General features: G+C 36.2%; 1 protein-coding gene across 3 annotated transcripts in view; it reads left to right on the top strand.

Moving 5' to 3' along the window:
* LOC126753325 (protein sax-3) overlaps nucleotides 1-19,319 on the top strand; it is a 293,802-nt gene that overhangs the window by 192,946 nt on the left and 81,537 nt on the right. The window lies entirely within an intron of this gene.

The following is a 19,319-nucleotide window of genomic DNA, read 5'->3' as shown; positions in this document are numbered from 1 at the left end:
ACACAATTTGCTTTCTATTTAGAAAACCTCTCCGCTTTTGAGCGTTTCGTTTCAGATGGCTTAATTCTACATCTCCGAGTTAAGAGTTTGATAGCAAAAGGAGCAGTCCTTATTAAATGATTCCTTGTCAATCCCAGCAAACACATAGCAATACCTTCCTGATCGTCCATGCTAGCTTGGCCACCATTTGCGTAAGCTCAGCGCGTTTCGACCACGACCGTTTTTCACTTGACGTTCTGATAAGTGATCTACTTTTCAGCACTAGTAACCAATCGTTTCAGAAATGTATGCATTTTGCTGTGACTCTGCAGTGATTTGTAGTTGGAAATTTAGTCCAAGAGATTTTTTCCTCTAACTCATCTGGCACTCATACATTAAACATCGAGTATCATTTATTTAAAAGCTGTGAAATGGACTTTAGCGCCTTATCTGGTTCCTGGACAATCGAGTGGGTGCTTACTTGACGGTCGCAACCGTTGATTTCTATTATTTTAACGATTTCTTCGATAATGGGTCTATAAGAGCGTGTTGTAACTTTGACTTTTTAGTATAGTAACGGTATTGGCAAAACGAAAATTGTTTGGTGATTGACTCTTACAACGCCACGACCATAAAGACTACTCACATTTTCAGCCACTTGACTTGCGTTTTTGCCTTTCTCTAAAAAAAGCCTGTAAAATATTAAGTAAGGACTAGTGTCCATCTTTGACGCCTCTTCAAACCATACCGAGTCCAGCTGTCACAAAACTGTCTGAAGGACTTTTGTAGCATGAAGTCTTAGCTTTCTAACGCCATTTTGCGCAAAACGATCGCGCTTACAAAACATGATATTGATACAGATTGCTAAAGCTAATTATTAGTATAATGGATTTATTTTTACTACATCCAATATACTCACCCTATATACTCATTAGCATACACATTAGATGCTAAAATTTATGAAAACTATATATTTTTATTTTAGTATAAGAACGTATAAGAAAAATCAGTGCTTTTCAACTCTCTCCTGCTCTCCCACAATCCCACAATCACACCAAGCGTGGAGCGCCACGAGTGCCACAACAAGTGTTGGCGAGTACGATTTCATTTAATTCATTCATTCACAATTACTTTTTAATCTGCTGATACGACTGATGAAACTGTGCTGCTTAATTTCCGCGCCGTCAGCGTTGCCACCATGCAGCAGCTCTCCTTAAGCTAACGCTGCAAGCGCTGAACGATTGAGCAGCTTTTAATTGCAGACGCTTTTGCAAGCGTTGCATATAGTACATATATTTGTTGTTTTTTTTTTTGTTTTTGTGTTAATGAAAGCATTGCAGTGCAATAATAAAATCGCATAAACCTTTTTTCGCAAACAAAGAAAGAGAGAGAGAGAGAGTGAGAGAACAACAGCAGCAGTAAGGATTAAAATAAAAAAAGAGGAGACAAAAAATAAAAACCAAAAGAAACGCGGCAAAAACAATGAAGCGCAGCAGTAAGCCAGTCAGATCATCACAACAACAATAACAATAATAATAATGTCTGCACGGTGGCTGGCTGCCACAAGGCGGCGCGACGGTGTGGCGAAATTTTTTTAAACGAAATAATTAAATGAACATAATTCACAGCGTTCACTGCCTGAAGCGCTGATGGTGGCGATGGCGGTGGCAGTGGCAGTCGACGGCATGGTCGACGACAGCGCAATCTACACTGGCGGCAATGCTTACTGCACTTCCGTTGCAGGCAAGTTGGCTGTGCGTTCAAGTGGCAAGTATATATTTCTATATAGAAATATATGTATGTATATATACTCATTTATATGTATATATGTAATGGTATATGTATTGCAACACTCGCCAGTGCTTTTTTGCCGCCGGTGCTGCCGCAGAATGACAGCAGATTTTTCGTTTGCCTCGCAAACATCTTGCAACATGCCTTCTGGAGGCACAAACGACACACAAATGTAACATCTTCAGCGTCAACCGCAAACATATGTACATATATATGTACATACATACCCACACATATGTATGTATATGCCACCTCAGCGCCCCATGCCTCGTATCTGCAGTAATTAATATTTTTCTTGCCATAATTTATCTGCAATAATTTGTTGCCGATTGCGTACCGCCTCCCTGCTGCCACAATGCACACAAACGCCTGCACATACATGCATACACAGCTATGTATATATTTGTAAAAAATTATGCAACTATGTTTGTTGCATGTTATCATTTTTTGTAGCGAAAATTCCATTTTTGAGCAACTTCTTCGGCATCTTTCTTCTGCAGCGCCTTCTTGTGCTGCCGCCTTAGCTCCACTTGCATATGCGAAATTATATTTTACTGGTTGCACACATACAAATGTACATTTATGCATATGCTTTTTGTGGCACGGTTGACTGCCACTGCAACAAATTGTTCAAATGGAAATGTTGTATTCTCATGTTTGCGCAAAAAATGCATTTATTCATACATATTAATGTACAACTGCTTACGAACACACATACATGCATGCACAGCCTCGTATATGGCATGTGTAAGCTTATGTGTGCCTCATGGTTACAAATGAATACATGAGCACACAAATCGATTAAGCTGTTTCCAACGTGTGGTCAGTGCCGGAGGAGGGTCGTGAGATATAAAAAGGAATTAGCGAAAAAGATGCGGCGAAGTTTAAATTTTTGTAGTGTGGACCCTGTAGGAAATGTATACAAATTTTTGGGTTTTGATAAATTAACTGAATTATGTATATATAAAAAAATATTTTCCAGCTGTCTTAAGACATATTTTAAGAAGCGCAGCAATGAAAGTAACTCATAACTTTTTACTCATGCGCTAAAAGCTTCAAAAGCTCTTTTCTGCAAGCAAATAGTATTGAAGTATTACTCAAACTGAAAATATTATAAAATTTGCAACAAAGGATAAATATTTATATTGACGAGAAAAAAGCTCACATTGTTTGAAAAAGGCTTGAAAAGCTCTTTTTAATAACAATCGAGGAAGTCGAAACTAATTGTTTATTATCGAGGAATTATACAAGTTTAAACGTTTTTTTGTTGTTGTAGCTTCACAATTTCGAAAGCTTAAAAGCCTTAATACGAGAACAATTAATAATTCTTTAAAAATCGTTTTTTTTAATGCGTAAATTTGAAGTCTGAAGGTAGAAATGACTAAAGAAATCGCTGGCTGTAGACTCTTATCAATTTTTTTTGTTTTTGTAACCGCATTAGCATTTTGTAAGTGTTAAAAATTTCAAAAGCTTTCTTCTGCTAACAAATAATATGCAAATATAGTTTAAATTATAAGAACATGCTAATATTTTTATTGACAGAAAAAGGCTCATTCCGTTATTTAAAAAAAAATAGCTTGGAAAGTTTCATTCTATTAAAGATAAAGCCTTTGACAGCCAAACAAGGTTTACACTGTTTAAGTAAAGTCTGTTATAAATTTTGTAAATTTTTTTGTTGTAATTTCAAATTTGAAAAGCTTTAAAGCTTTCTTATAAAATCAAATGAAAAAGCAATACAATTGTTTGTTGTTGTGCGAAAGATTGAAGTATGCAGCTAGAAACGAAAAAAAATTGCTTGTTGTCGACTCACCATAAAAGCTTGCGCTTTTAATCACCTTTTGAAGCTGAGCCTTTAACTGAGCTCAAACCTAATGATCAAAAGCTTTCTGGTCTCTTAAGGAAATTTTTTTATTTATTTTCATTCAAAATTTCATGGTTTTTGTTTATAGTTTTCTCTAAAAGCTTTTGAAAGTTGAGCTTAAAGCTTCAGCATTATATTTTTAGTGCTTTATAAAAGCCTTCCAACTTTACTTAACAACTTTTAAAGTTTTATTGCTCTTAAAGCTTTCTAACTTTATGTAGCGAACTTCAGTTTTATTGCTCTTAGAAAGCTTCCAAACCTTTTTTAACTATTTTAAAAGTTTTATTACAGAGTTTTTTTTTCAAAAGCTTTCTTTTTCCGCTTACCGTATGGTCAGAAAGATAAAAAACCATTTGATTTCAAAGCTTGAAACAGCTTCCGAAATCAGAGTTTCAAACCGCTTCACATTTGAAGTGCTTTAGATGAGTTTTACTACTTTTTTTAACAAGTTTGCATTTTTTGCTTTTATTACTATAAAAACTTTTTAAGCTTGTAGTTTTTGAAACAGCTTTTTTAAGTTTTCTAGATAAGTGCTTTAAGCTTGAGCTTATTTAGAGTTAGAAACTTGCCCTTAATTAACAATTTTAGTTTTTGAAAAAGGCTCCGTCTTTTGTTTGACTCTAATATTGCAAAAGCTTTTAAGAGCTTTCGCCGTTTCCATACTGATCTCTGATAACTAATATTGCTAAACATAACAAAAGTTGTGTTTGAATTTCCTACTCGCCTTCATGGTCACTTCCTGTTCCTTGAGCACATTTGTGCCTACAATTCCTTTCAAGTTTCTGCAGATTTATTAAGAAAATATGAAGCGGGCGGACAGCTTCGCGCAGGAGGCAAGTAAGCGCCTTTACATTTCATATTTGTTTTATAAGCACTCAACGATGATTGCAAAAACTACAAGTGCATACGTACAAATTTACGCATTTGCGCTGTGCGGTCGCTCGCTTACACACACAGCGGACAGCATACGCATTTATTTCTCTGGTTGTAGGTGTGTGTGCTTGAGGAACTGCGGCATTAAGGATGCGTAGCAAAAATTCAATTTAATATATTACCGCTGTACTCACTGCTTTATGTTTTTGTTTTATTTTTATTTTTTTTGTTGGTGTTTTCGCAAATAAATTGCATACTTTTTATTTTATTGCTAATTTTGCTTGCCACATGTGCCGCGCCGCCGCCTATAGATGAAAGCGCTGCTACACCAATGAAGCTGTGCGCCTTCATATTGCGCTTGGTCGGCAGGCCATTGGTTGTTTTTGTTATTGTTGGTGCCTCCTCATCAACATGACCAACCGGCGTTTATGAGTTGTGGGCACTTGCGCATGCAGTGGTATGCATGTATGTGTGTGGCAGGTGCACTCGCTGGTATTTGTCTACGCCTGTGTGTGTGTTTTGTTGATGTTGTGTGTTGCTAAACGCCAACATTATGTTGCCAATGAGTTATAACTTTATTTCCAGTGGGCGCCAATGCATTAGCTGACCGGAGCTTATGCACATATCTTTGTGTGTGTGTGTGTGTTGGTGCAGCGCTTGCATGCGCTCAGCTAAGTGAAAAATGTTTAGGTTGCGGCAAATTTAGGCGCTGTGCGTCTTGTTTTGTGGGAATGTGAAAATTAAGTTGCAAACGCAATTAATAATTGTTGGCATGTGATTTTTGTTATTGTTGTTGTTGGATGTGAGTGCAATAAACGCATGCTATATGCTTATAAGCAAATTGTCGCTTGTGCAGATTTTGGGAAAATATTTTTTTGGAAATTTTACTTCAAAAATCTAAAAATTTTTTTCATATTATTTTATTTGAATTAAATTATATATAAAACTAATTTAGTTAATTTTTTGAACTTTTTAATTTTTTTTATTACAACCCTTACCCTTCATGCGTCAAATTTTGCCCAAATTATCTCCCTGCTTTGCTTTTGCACGCTTCCTCATGCAAATATTTGGCCTTTTCTTAACCACAATCGCGCGCATGTCCTTTCCACGTTTTTAATGCGTCCGCGCCTGCGCACATTTTGCGCATATTTTTCTCACGTAATCGCGCTACTTTGCATTTACTGTCAAATTAATCCAATTTAACGTTAAAGTCCCCAGCGTACAACGTAATCACCGTTGAAAATTACGCGCAATGGATACGCATGCGCGACGGACAATGCTTAATGGCTCTGCACTGTGAAAAACTTATGTGGAAAATTGAGTTTAGTGGATATTTTGAATTGATTGCAAATTTACTTGCAAGTTATGACTTTTTTCCTTTCTTTATGCCCTGAATATTGTATATTAAATTGACCACAAAGTTTGTAACCCACAGAATGTATCAAGGGAGATCTTATAAAAATGATACTTAGATACATAAACGATCTTCATAGTGAGCTGAGTTGATTTCTGTTCGTTTGTTCATCGAAAATTCCTTAGTCTGGTCACTATAGCATATAACTGCCCTGCAAACTGAACGATCATAATCAGGTTCTTGTATGAAAAACTCTTTTATTCGACAGGATATCCTCACAAAATTTTCCAGGGCTTAATATCTAAAACAACTATACAATCTCCGAACATATCGTTCAGATCGGACTAATATATCATATAGCAGCCATACAAACTGACCGATCAAACTGAAGTTCTTGTATGGAAAACTTTTCTATTCGACGAGATATCATCACGAAATTTGGCATGGATTATTATCTAAGAGAAAAATATTATTTACGAATCATTTTTTCACATCGGTTAACTATGTATAGTATATAGCTGCCATACAAACTGACCCATCAAAATAAGTTCTTGTATGAACAACTTTTTTATTCGACGAGGTATCTCTACGAAATTTTACATGGGTTATTATCCACAGCAGCAGGATAATTTTCGAATATATCGTTCAGATTGGCCCACTATAACATATAGCTGCCATACAAACTGACGGATCAAAATGAAGTTCTTGTACGGAAAACTTTTTTATTTTAGAAGTTATCCTGACAAAATTTGGCACACATTAGTTTCTAGGACAACTGTACAATCCCAGAAGATATCGCGCAGATCGGATCACTGTAGGGTGTAGCTGTCATACAAACTGACCGATGAAAATGGAGATAAATATACCTCTACACCCTTTTTTGCTATAAGAAATGCAGCGGCGAAGGTTATCAAAACTTCGGAGCAGCCCAAATTAACATTTTTGCTTGTTACTTCCAGCAATAATTAAATTTTTTCTTAAACAAAAACAACAAAAAATTATAATATTTTTAATATAACTTATATATGTACATATGTATTATATAATATATTATTTAATTTTTTTGCCTACCTTAAATTTATATATTTTTTTAACAATAACTAATATTTCCTTTTTTCTTACTTCCAGGTAAGTTTCAACAAAATCCATATTAACGGTAATTATATACACGTATATACCCTCAAGCTTCTACTATATCAAACCACTTCACAAATGCGAAAAATTCAAAAATTTCAACAAAAAAGCGCTCAGTGCAGTGCAGCATTTTATACACAATTTCTGCACAAAATATACGCACCGAAGACGCGCAATAACAACAACAAAACAAATATTGCCATAATGACAACAATGACAATGCCAAAGAATAGCCAGCACTTCAGCCGCTGCCTCTTCGCAGAAGCAACATAGCCAACGCAGTACGCTGATTTAGGAGGCCATTGCGCAAAATGTTACCTTAATTGCCTACAATGTCCAGCCGCAGCCGCTTTAAATGTGACCAGCCAGCAGCCAGCAGCCAGCGCGCCAAGCAAGCAAGCAACCGCGCCGAATCGCACGAGCAGCGCGCAGCGTATGGCGAATGCCTTTAACAGCCAGTTAGGCACATCAAAAGGCCTTTTAGCAATATTGCCTTGGTTTGCTGGCCTCCGCGATTGGCCGTTCGGACGATCGGTTCGTTATCTCGGCGCAATGTTGCAACGAATTTGCAATATGGGAACGAATCGCGGCAACTGATCAGCGGCATAAAATAATGAAGCAACGACGCAAACGAACGAAAATGAAAAAAATAATAAATGAAATGCAAACAAAAATTGCAAATTGCATAAAAAATTCAATACAAGCTACGCTAAGCTTATGTTGCTGCTACATGTTGCGCGCAGTTGTTGGCTGCTGTTGTGGCTAACCGAACGACGAGCGCGCGATCGCATTCCGCGGCGCGGCTAATTCGTCGATTTTTTCAGAAGCTAACCAAAATGTGTTGCGCGCGTACGTAAAAATGCCAATAATGGTCGCGATCACTGCCGCGCAAACACACACAGCGGCGCGCACATGTTACGTTTGCCGCGCTACGCACATTATGCGACTATGTTGCGCCCGACAGTGGCTACGGTTGCCACCGCGGCCACGGCGGTTCACCAAATCAGATACACATTTAGATTTTTCTGTTCTGCATAATGGCGATTGTTTACCATACATAAAATGTAAGCGCGGAACATCATCGCACATCCGCGCGCGCCGCGCGGCATCTCTGACCAGGCCAAGGGGTCATTGTTATGTGTGCGATTGCGCCTTTGTCGCCGCCTGCATGACACTATGGCAGCGGCGCGCTCAGATACGCATGAGCGATTTTTTGCGCTGTAATTCCCCCCGCTTGGCGTACCTCACTTCGGTGCTGCGAAGTCTAGCTTCAGCTCAAACTCAGGCTTAGCGCAGCGACAAAGGCATCCGCAGTTATTCTCCTTCAACATTTGCATGTGTTTGCATTTTAAGTATTTCTGCTGCATTTTTTTGACATTCACAGTGGCGAGCAACAAATAAAATTGCAAAACGCTTACATAACGCGCAGAGAAGAAGAAAATCCAAAAACCGAAAAAACTATAGGTACAAGTATTTATGTTAAATTCCCAGTGTTGAAAAATTCGCGTAAAATCCATTCACCGTGTCGAATATTTAAATAATGTGTGAACGAATTCTGTTTGCTTTTCGGTATTTGTAGCAGACACGAAAAGTTGCTTTTTATGCATTGTTGCAAATTCAGTTACTCACTTGTCCCAAGTAAGGTGGTTTGAACCTTTCGGCTTTTGTATATTTAGTGCGACTCATTTTCATAATGAGTCATGCAACACGAAATTTAAAAGTTCAGAGGTAAACTTTCTATGAAAGCTCTTAATCAGAGCTTTTACTTTTTACAAATATATAGGAGGACCACGATTAAGTGCATTTGGTAAAATATAGCCACATTTTAATGAAGCTTTGAACAAACTTTGAACAGCACAGCTTTTGTTGAGCTTTTTAGGCAGTTAAAGCTTTCGTTTAAAAAAAAACTTTGCATAAATTACAAACGATTTATTGTCGTAATTAGTCATGCAACACAAAATCAAAGTTTTAAGTGGTGAATTTTATATGAAAGCTTTTAATTAGAGCTTTTATTTTTCACGCTTATATAATTTACAAAATTTAGAAAGAGCTTACTTCTAATTATACACATTTTTTTAAATATGGTAAAATTTTTACGAAACTTTGAATTAGCACAATTTTTGTTGAGCTTTTTAGACAGTTACAGCTTATATTTAAAAATAAAGTTTTTGTTTTTAAATGTGAATGTAGTTTTGAATGCTTAATTCTTTTTTCTAGAAATCCCTTAAGCTTTTTATAGAGCTTTTTCAGCTGACTACACTTTTTAAAATATGAGTGTTGAAACCGCAATAGCTGAATATTAATTTTTTTCTTTAGAAATACCTAGAGCTTTTTTAGATAACTTAATTTTGACAAATATGAGTTTTAATATCAGATTTGCAGACAATGCCAACTTCCGCTGAGCTTTTCCTGCAATTAAAGCCGTGATGTAAACATATTGTAAGGTAATCCCTCCCCTTAATACTATTATTTTAATAGAAAACTTGTAAAATTATTTATCAAAACTTTTGAGCCACATAGAGTCTTTCTTGTTTATTTTAAATAGCCAAATGAACTGAATTTTATCAAATTAGAAATAAGTTTGGGTTGAAATTAAAATTTTATTTAAGTTGCAATTTTATGTAGAAATTTTCTTTTGAGAAATATACTGGGAGCATTTGTCGCGCTTTTTGGAAGCTTTTTAGTATCAGCTTAAATCATTGATTATGTGATCAGATTAATCCTTGCTTATTGTTTTTTTTTTGAGAAATATGTTGGGAGCTTTTATAGTGTTTTTGAAGCTTTTTTGTATCACCTAGAAAGCTACATAAGTCATTTATTTTCATATGCCCTTGTTACCTTTTGTTGCGACATAAGCAAAAACCCGTGTATAAATTTTGATGAGCTTTTCCCATAAAAGCTTAAATATTTATTTATGTTTTAAAATAATTAATTCCTACATGAAAAGTGTACACAAATCAAGAAGCTGGAGAAATTCTCAGCAAATATGATTTTATATAAATAAAAAGAAAGCTAGCAAGAAAGTTTTTTCAGAAAATATTAATGAAATATAAATTTTAGTGTGAATTTGTAATTTTTTTTCCTTTAAATACAACAGCATCTTTCTAAATCAATGAATATGTAGCAGCTGCAACAACAGCATTACGGCAACAACAAATATTTGCGCAGACCATACTGCAAGCAATTAATTTGAAATTTCACAACAACAAAAACAAATATTTTATTTATATTTCTTTTATCAAGCTTAAAGCTTCCTTTAAAAGCAAAACTATGTTGAATAGTTAAATATTTCAAATGCATATGTGTCTCTCAGTGACCTCCAATAAATTGGAACCCGTCTACAAAACTTTTATAGAGTGAGCTTTCATTTAATTTGCAGAAAACTAAATTTATAGGCGAGTGCAAAATATTTGAAATGCAAGCAAAGCCAAAAAGTGCCTACAAGCTGACATTAGAAAGACATTTAGTGAGGAAAGCATAAGCGTTGCAAGGTGCATGTGCAGTGGCAACTAATAAAATGAAAGCAAAACATGCAACGGCCGAAGACAAAACAAATATTTGTAAAACCAAAATGATGAAATTGTAATAGAAAAATAAAATCGAAGTATGCTAGGCTGTGCTGGCGTGTGTGCCAGCACAAGGAGGGCCACAGCAAGCAGCAACATGTTGCATCGCATAATAGACAGCAATAAGCTGCAACGGCAGCAGCACAGAACATGACAATCGAAGAAAAACAAGCTAACCAAAAGCACCAGCATCAGAGCAAAAGAAGGGCAGTTGAGCTCTAATAGCATACTACAAGCACATGTATGGCTGTATGTTGCATGCAACAGCGCTGTGTATGGCCTGCAGCCGAAAAGTACATGACTGTGTATGTGTGCGCACAAATCAATGCACAATTTCTATTAGTGAGCAAGACTGATGACCAAAATTGTGCGCCATGTACAGACAAGAGCAGCACAAATGGACACAGCAACAACAAAAGAACAAAAACAACAACAATGAACGTTAGCGACTATGAAAAGTGCACTGAAATGATAGAAAAACAATGCTGTGTGGCAGCATATGCACGCCGCATGCCACTCAGCATTGAGGAATGCACGCATGCGCAAACATTGCACTTTCGGTTCACACACGCGCACACACACACAGACATATACTTACGCAAAAGTACCAAAGGCAGCAGCAGCTATTGGATTTTGCTTTTTGCGCTGACCAACTAATAGCTGTAGCCAAGTGTTCCGTTGCCTTGTACCCGCTGGCGGCTGGCTGACCGTTGACTGCCGCCGCCTCTTTGCTCGCCAGCTCACCAGTTCGCCAGCTTTTAATGGGCATGTTGCACTTGTAAGCAAAATCTACGCTTGCACATGCATCTTCTATGTTTGAGTGTGTATGTGCATGCATATATGCATGTGCGCATGTGGCATGCCCCAAAGCAACAGCAGCCGACAACTGCAAGTACAATGCAGTGCTACAGTTCATTGCAATATCAATTGCTGCTGCTGTGACTGACTATTATTGCTGCTGTTGCTGTTGCTGCCGTTGCTGTTGTTATTGCTATTGTTGTTGTTCGCTCGCTGCTCGCTTTCGGTCTGGCCTGGCTGTTGTAGTTTATTTTTGTTGTAATGCTTACTTGCACATTACCAGCGTCGAGTTGAAATTATGAGACCACCTTTGAGCATATTTGCTTGTGTTGCATGTATTATTGTTGTTATTGCTGCTGCCGTCGCCGCCACGGTTGCCGAGTTGTGCGCTGTTCATTACATGCCCTCAACTTGTTGCTCACTCGCAATGTCTTTGTTTTTGTTATTCTACATGCGCGCCGGCCCCCCATACATCAATCGTTTGTTCGCTCGCTCGCAACGTTCGTTCGTATGGTCGCTCCCTCGGCTATTGTGCAAACAATTGTTGTTATTGTTGTTGTTTATTTGGTGGAAAAAATATTGTATGTAAAGTGATTTTTGTCTTCTTTTTCGGTTTATTACTTTTGAAATGGCTCCGCTTGGCACTTTGCTTTTGTCATAAAGGCTTTTAGGTGGCATAGGTCCATAATAGACATATGCTTGAGTGTGTCCGTTACTAATTTGTAAAGTAAAGTTTGTCTAAAGAATTCATTTTCGATATTTATTATTATTTTGTGCAAGTACAGACTCATATTTGGGTTCAATATCAAAAGATCTTTTGTGTTTTTGACACGCTGGAGGCGCTGACCCACGTATGTCGAACATGATTGTTTTCCGCCTTAACTAGATTTAAAATTTCGTGTGTATGACATCATTTCATGCATCTGGAGCTTCATGTTGGTAAGCTTTATTGAGAATCTCGTATAATTTTTTTAAACAAAACGGATTTCCTTTTTTTTCAGAAAATTCTTAAAAGCTTTTAAAAAATAGCTTTTACCGAGCTTTCAAGTTTAAAAAGTTGATCACACTCCGTATTTACTTTAAGAGAGATTTATTCAAAAACAGATTAATTCGTGCATTTGAAGAACAGAAAAACTGAAAAGCTTTCGAAAAAATGTAGAAGACTTCATCGAGCTTAATAAAGCTTTCATCGAGATTTCATGTTAAACTTTAATTGCGCGCAGTAGCATGTTAATGAAAAGTGTTTGAAAAATTGAAGAGCTTTTGAAAAATGTAGAACGTGCCCATCGAGCTTTCATGTTAAATTTAAATTTGTTTGAATGCATTAGCGTGTTAGTAAAAATGTATTTAAAGATAAAACAATTTAAGAGCTTTGGAAAAAATTCAGAAAGCTTTCATCGATTCATCATTCACGTTCAGCTCTAAATTATTTGCGTTCAATAAGAGCTACTTTCAAAAAAGAATTGCTTAGCTTTCGAAAATATGTAGAAAGCTTTTATAGAGCTACAATTTTCAACTTAAACATATTTAAGTATTTAGTCATTAGAAAATTGGGTGTTTGAATACAAATTTTCGAAGCTATCAGCTATATATTAAGTCGAGCTTTTTCCATTAACTGTATTTAACTGTCAGTTATATAACTGTTAGAAGAATATATTTGAAGACAAAAAAGTTCAGAGCTTTTCGAAAAATTCAGAAAGCTTTCACCGATTCATATTCAGCTTAAAGTTATTGGCGGGCAGTGGGAGCTTTCATATCTGCTATGAGCTGTTGCAAAGCTTTTGCTATTGTTTTTACTGCCTTCGCGATTTCTTCATTCGCTGCGCCTCCACTCAACTTGCATTCCCCGATTCACTTTTCATTTATTCCGTTGCCTTTTTCCGACTAAAGTTACCTGAAACATTCCCCAAAACACTTTTCACGATCACTTTGTGAAGCACTGAATGCAAATATTTTTACCTTCAAATAAATTTCTACATCTCTCCATTTTCTTTACCGCCAGCCAGCGTTGTCTATGGCTTTCGTGCTACGCCCTCGACAAGCTCTATTGTGTACTTCATACCTGCAGTTGTCTCGAGAGAGAGCTATTCTTTTTACTGAATTTTTGTGTCTGCAAGCGGTTTGCTGTGAAAAGCTACAACTTTTATTTTTGGTGCCAAACTACGTTTCTGCTCAAATATTTGCTTTATGCAGCCTCTTAGCTTAGAGCTAAATTGATTTATTCATAAACAATGGCTGCTCACTTTTACAATTCTTCGCAAAGATTGAAGCTTTTGTTTTGTAGATTTATGTACATAGCTCAGCTTATTTCGAATTCCTGCTGCTTCCATATTTACTCTCATTTTACTGTTATGTTAATTAAAGTAGCATGTGAATTTAATATTTGACTTCAGAGTCATGGTGTTAATGTGAAGCTTTGCGCATGCGCATCACTCACTGCTACGAAATGCAAGATACTTTACAAATATACCGATTTTTTCCCTAAACTGTGTAACTTTTCTTTTTCTTTTTGTTTTTGGAACTATTATGGATCCATATGTATATTTATTTACCCAGCTACTGCCACGACTTTATCGCTTTACCTCATAAAAGCTTTTGTCACTCAAGCTGCCGCAATAATTCATATTATTTATTTTTTATATTCCTCAATGAGTTTTTTCGTTGTCTGAATAATGCTTTGAGTATCATATTTCCTCCATGTAATAATTTCCAAATATATTTGCATGAAAAGAAGCTTCTTATTTGCATATTTTATGTGACTTCATGCTCTTCACTAGGCTTACATAAAAGCTTGATAAATGTCTTCACTCAATTGTTTAAATATTGATAAATTGCTTAGTGGAAGAAACATGCTCACGTATGGTTGGAAAGTATTCAAATAATGTACAATTGTATATTTCGACATGCTTTTCCGTTAAAAGCTTAAATATTCACAAATTTATGCAACTTTTTTTGAGTAGCTTAGTGACACTAAGTCGTTCATTTATATGTTAATAATATGTAAAAGGATTACCACACTATTTTTATAAACAAAACCATAAAATGGGGTTTGAAATTTATCATGTTACTGCTCTTTGAAGAAGCACAAAAAGCTTACAAAAGCTCTTAACAATGTGAAATCGAAAAAATACCTTTTATTTGAAGAATTTTAGGTTTTTCTAATTTTTGTATGAATGAAGGCGAAATATTAACAAGAAGACTTAACTCCACTTGCTTGGGCTTCAGAAAATACAGGGCTCTTGAGAAGTATCAGTAAAAACTTTGAAAGCTTTAACACGTTGGTTTTGAAAAATTAAGTTTTGGTTTTTTTTGCTGAAAAGTATGAAAGCTTTGAGCATATAAAACACCTACTTAAAACTGCTTAAGAAGTATCAAGCTCTGAGTATATGCGTAAGCTTTTTAAAGGTTCTTAGAAAACTTATTGAAAGCTTTTACATATTCAGCAAATTTTGCATGTTGTTTTTGAAAACTTAAATTTTGTCTATTTCTGATGAAAAGTATGAAAGCTCTGAGCATATAAGTAACCTAAGTAAAGCTGTTTAGAAAGTATCAGTAAAATCTTCGAAAGCTTTTACACGTTGTTTTTGAAAATTTTAAATTTTCTTTTAAATTTAAGAGCTTAAGAAACTTTCACAAAAGTTCGAAAGCTTTAAGAATATTTTAAAACCTTTTAAGGCTTCTGAGAAAAACTTGTTGAGAGCTCATAAGCTTTTACATACATATTTATTAAGCAAATTTTTGATTGCTTAATTACACCCAAGAATAGGTCCTAATTTCTCAGAAAAGCTCCGTAATCTACATGTGAAAAAAATGGTTTGTATGTACTTATAAAAAAGAAGTTTGAGTAGTTGTTCGTATAATTTTATGCTTTTGTTTGCACTAAGCGCTTGAAAGCTTTTCACCCTTTTGATGAAAAAAAAACTACTTCAATTTTTTTTTACTTTTGATAAAAATTGCCAAAAAAGAGCTTTAACACACAAACATAATTTATAAAATTAAAAAATTGAACTAAAAACTTAAAAGCTTTAGGGAACAAATAATTATTATTCTACACATCAGCGCTTACGCAAGCTCTCCGTATACATAAATCGCCTGCTTCAATGCCCACTTCATTTATGCGTTTATTAACGTCAAGCCAACCCATGTAGTCACTTAATTTACTTGACCAACAGCAATTTAGCCACTTTTTTGCTATTTTGAAAAATTCTCACCGCTGCGCGCTTGGCTCCCTTTACGGAGCACATCAATGTCGGCGCGCAATTGCTCTAAGTAGTCCCCGCGGTAGGAAACAATAATGAATATATCTGTCTTTTTTAAAATTCAATGCGATTCAATTATTTCACAAACGCTGCGGGCGAAGCAAAAAATTGCCTTCACCAACATTCGTTGACCGAAGAAGGGAAAATAATCGAAAATCAATATGAATAAATCGGAGCAAGGCACACAATGATTTCATAACGCGGCTGAGCGCGCTACACATGCCGCGCATAAGAACGCTCGCGCTACGTAGGCGCAAAGCAGCCGCTGCGCATGCGCAAACGCAACATATGTACGCATGCCTTCGTTTTTTTGCTGGCTGACTGCATATTCCACTATTTATGCGCGTTTGTGCCTACACATGCATGCCGCGCTTATTACTTTTTGCCCTTTTTTGCGTCAACATTGTTGCTGTCCGCTTGTGCCGCTGCTGTTGCGCCTGCGCACTGTGCCCGCAAGGCATGCCGCATCAGAAAAAAATACACAATACACAATTGTATGGCTTGTTCGCGCCCGTCTCAACGTCCTTTTGTTGTTGATGCGCAGCCGCGGCCATTAGGCTGCATTGTTTTACTTCTTCCTGCTGCTGCTGCTCCTTTTTCTTCTTCTTTTGCTCTCCACATTGTTGCAGCTGCTGCCCGTGCCACCGGTGCGCGCCTCCACGTTATCTCTGGCGCGGCGCTCTGCTTGCTTTTGTTATTGTTGTAGTAGTTAGTTGCTGCCTTAGTGTGTTTGTTGCTTTTTAGTTAGATTTTTTTTCTGGCTTTTGCTTGGCTGCTGCTCCTGTTATTGTTAAGTTGATAACCATGTTCAAATAAATCACCTTTCGCTACTTTTTGCTTGGTCATAGTAGCTGCCGCCACTGTCGCTACCACTGAGAGCCATAACAGCAGCAGCCGCGGCAGCGTTGCAACATGTCCTTTCCTAGTTGTGGCGGTGGAAAAAAGGAAAAAATGCCGCGTTGCATGTTGCTCCTATTTATTTTTCCGCCATTGTTACCGCTTGTGCATTGTTTTCATATTATTTGTTGCTGCTGCTGCTGCTCATGTAGTTGCTGTTGTTGTCGCTTGTAGCCTGGCGCGTTATCTTGACTTGATGCCATATTTAAATGCATACATGAGATATGCTTTTATTTATTTATATATGCATTATTTTAACATTTTTGCTCAAAGGCAAAGCTTTTTGCTTCAACTGCTGCTGCTTCTTCTTCTTTTTCTGCTGCTTGCGCAAGACCCTAAACATGCAAGCCTGTGTATGCACATACGTCGTAAATATTTTATCTTCCTAGCACAATGCCTTCAACTATGCCCGGTCTGCATATGCCATATACATATCATACACATATATACCATACACATACATATACCATATATATGCATACATGTATGTTTGCCGACATTTCTTACTATTTATGCATTGTTTGGTTATTATAACCATCTTTTGCTGGGCCTCGCTTGCATTGTTCAAATTTTTGCTTGCTTGCAGTTGGCGCATCCTTTTTAGTTACCTTCGAGCATGCTAACTCTGAAATATGTTGCGCTTAATTTCACATAAACATAAGTTTAGTTATGCAGCAGCCCAACCTCCTGAACCTCCTGGCTTCAATTGTGTCCAGACTTTCCATTGCCAATGCCTGGCAAGCATATGGAAATCTTTTGCTTCCCTAAAAAAAATAAATTTAAAATTGCAGCTCAATTCGTTGCAGTCTTCAAAAGTTGCGCCATCGTCTCCGCCCGCTCCTCTTTCCCTGTGTTGAAATACTTCCTTGTCTATTCAGCCAAATCTAGCTCCTTGCCATCCGTCATTTTTTCCACATATGTATACAAAGTTTCACTTCTCTATTTACCTTTTCTGTTACTCTTTAGCCGTTAAGCTTCAGTGCAACTGCTAAATTGTCTGTCCGCCCCTACAATATCCGCCTTTATGGTCCATTTGTCATAACTTCAGTATCTGTGTGTATACCCTGAGTATAATATTAAGTGCTTAAGTTAACGTCTTCGCATTTGGAAAATCACAAAACTTCAGTCATACTGGGGAAATGCAAGCGGATATGGTAGTTTTAGCATAATAACATTTATTAAGTACTTGCTAGAATAAAAGCTTGCTTTATACATGGTTCGTCAAGCGTGATTGCTAAGAAGGAACCTTTCAAGTGTTCAAAGATATTATAAAGCGCATTCTAAGTATAACAACGCGGGCTAATGTAAAAAAATCTGCTCTAAACCATACAGTTTTAAGTGAAATCTCAGTATGATCACAAAAAGCTACCTGTGGTTGAGTGAAAGCTTTACTTCTTTGAAAAATAGCCAAAAAATTAGCTAGTTCTAGGTAAAAGCTTTGCATAGTCTGAAAAAACTATCGCTGCGTGATAGTGAAAGCTCTATTTTCTAAACATAAAGTTTAAGGCCAGGAATTTGGTCTACTAAGCTTTGATTTGTTTGTTAAGAGTATTCAGAAGTTAGTAAGAACGTAAGTTTTATTAATAATTTTGAGGAAAGCTCTCTAAGAAAAAAATCTGTTTTCTGGTTATTTTACTGCAACTAGCTTTTTAAAAGCTGATAATATAAGATTTAAGACCAGATATATATTAATGGGTTATACAAACATATTTTTAATTGAAAAGCTTTCACGGCAAATATATCACTTTCGCAAAAAGGCTATCTATAAGAGCTTTAAAATGTTTTCTATGCCTAACGTTTCTTACATATATTATCAAACGTCAAAAGTCAAAAGTTACGGAAGACCTATCTGACATATTTTTTTTAAAGCTCTCTGAAAACGTCTGACAAATAAATTTCTATTCAGAATATTTCTTAGAAAAAGTGCTAAAGTTAATAGTTTCTAAATTAAACTGAGCTTTGAGAAGCTTTTAAGTCATATCTAAGAGCGTGAAAATATTTAAATGTTTAAGATGTATGTGAAAGCTTAGTTAAGCTTGCTTTCGTGTTCTTTAAAAGCACAGATTGATGTAAAAGCTTTAAAAACAAATAGTAGATTCGTATTTAGACTGCTTGTTACAAAAAGAACTTAAACTGAACTAAAGTTAGTACATTCCATTGAGCTTTTAGAAGCTTTTCAGTCATATATAAGAACTTACGAATATTTCAGTATCAGTATGTGCAAACTTTTTTGTTTCGAATATTGCTTAGAATAGCAGTTTTTAAAAATTTAATTAAAAGCTGGAAAATTCCATGGAGCTTTCAAAGGCTTTCCAGTCATTTCTAAAAGCTTAAGAATGTTTCAATGTTAGAGAAGTATGTGAAAGCTTACTTAAGCTCGCTTTCGAGTGTTTAAAAAGCCAAGTCTAATTTAAAAGCTTTATATTCAGAATTAGTATCTATAACTTTTTTCAATTCCACTTTTTAATATATAGTACCTGAGGTCCATACTAAAAACTCATAAACAGCAAATGAAGCTGTCTAGATTGTAAGCTTTAGCGGCAACAAATAAATGGTCTGATTTTTTGTAACCGAGAGCAAAATTCCATTCTAGAACATAATAATTAAGAACTTCAACGTCTCTTCACTCCTCTACAAAGAAAACTTGTGCGAACTAATTTTCCATAGCTTTTGCTATTAGTTGCATTATTTGCTCATGCTACGCGCCTATTCAATTAGCGTCATTTGCCGAGGCGACCACGCGAATATCTCAGCGCCAGATTGAGCGTATTCGCATTGCAATATAAACTTAATGCCTTACTCTGCAT

This window comes from Bactrocera neohumeralis, chromosome 3 (genome assembly GCF_024586455.1).
Source record: "Bactrocera neohumeralis isolate Rockhampton chromosome 3, APGP_CSIRO_Bneo_wtdbg2-racon-allhic-juicebox.fasta_v2, whole genome shotgun sequence".
NCBI lineage: Eukaryota > Metazoa > Arthropoda > Insecta > Diptera > Tephritidae > Bactrocera > Bactrocera neohumeralis.
This window is presented reverse-complemented; position numbering and strand designations above follow the sequence as displayed.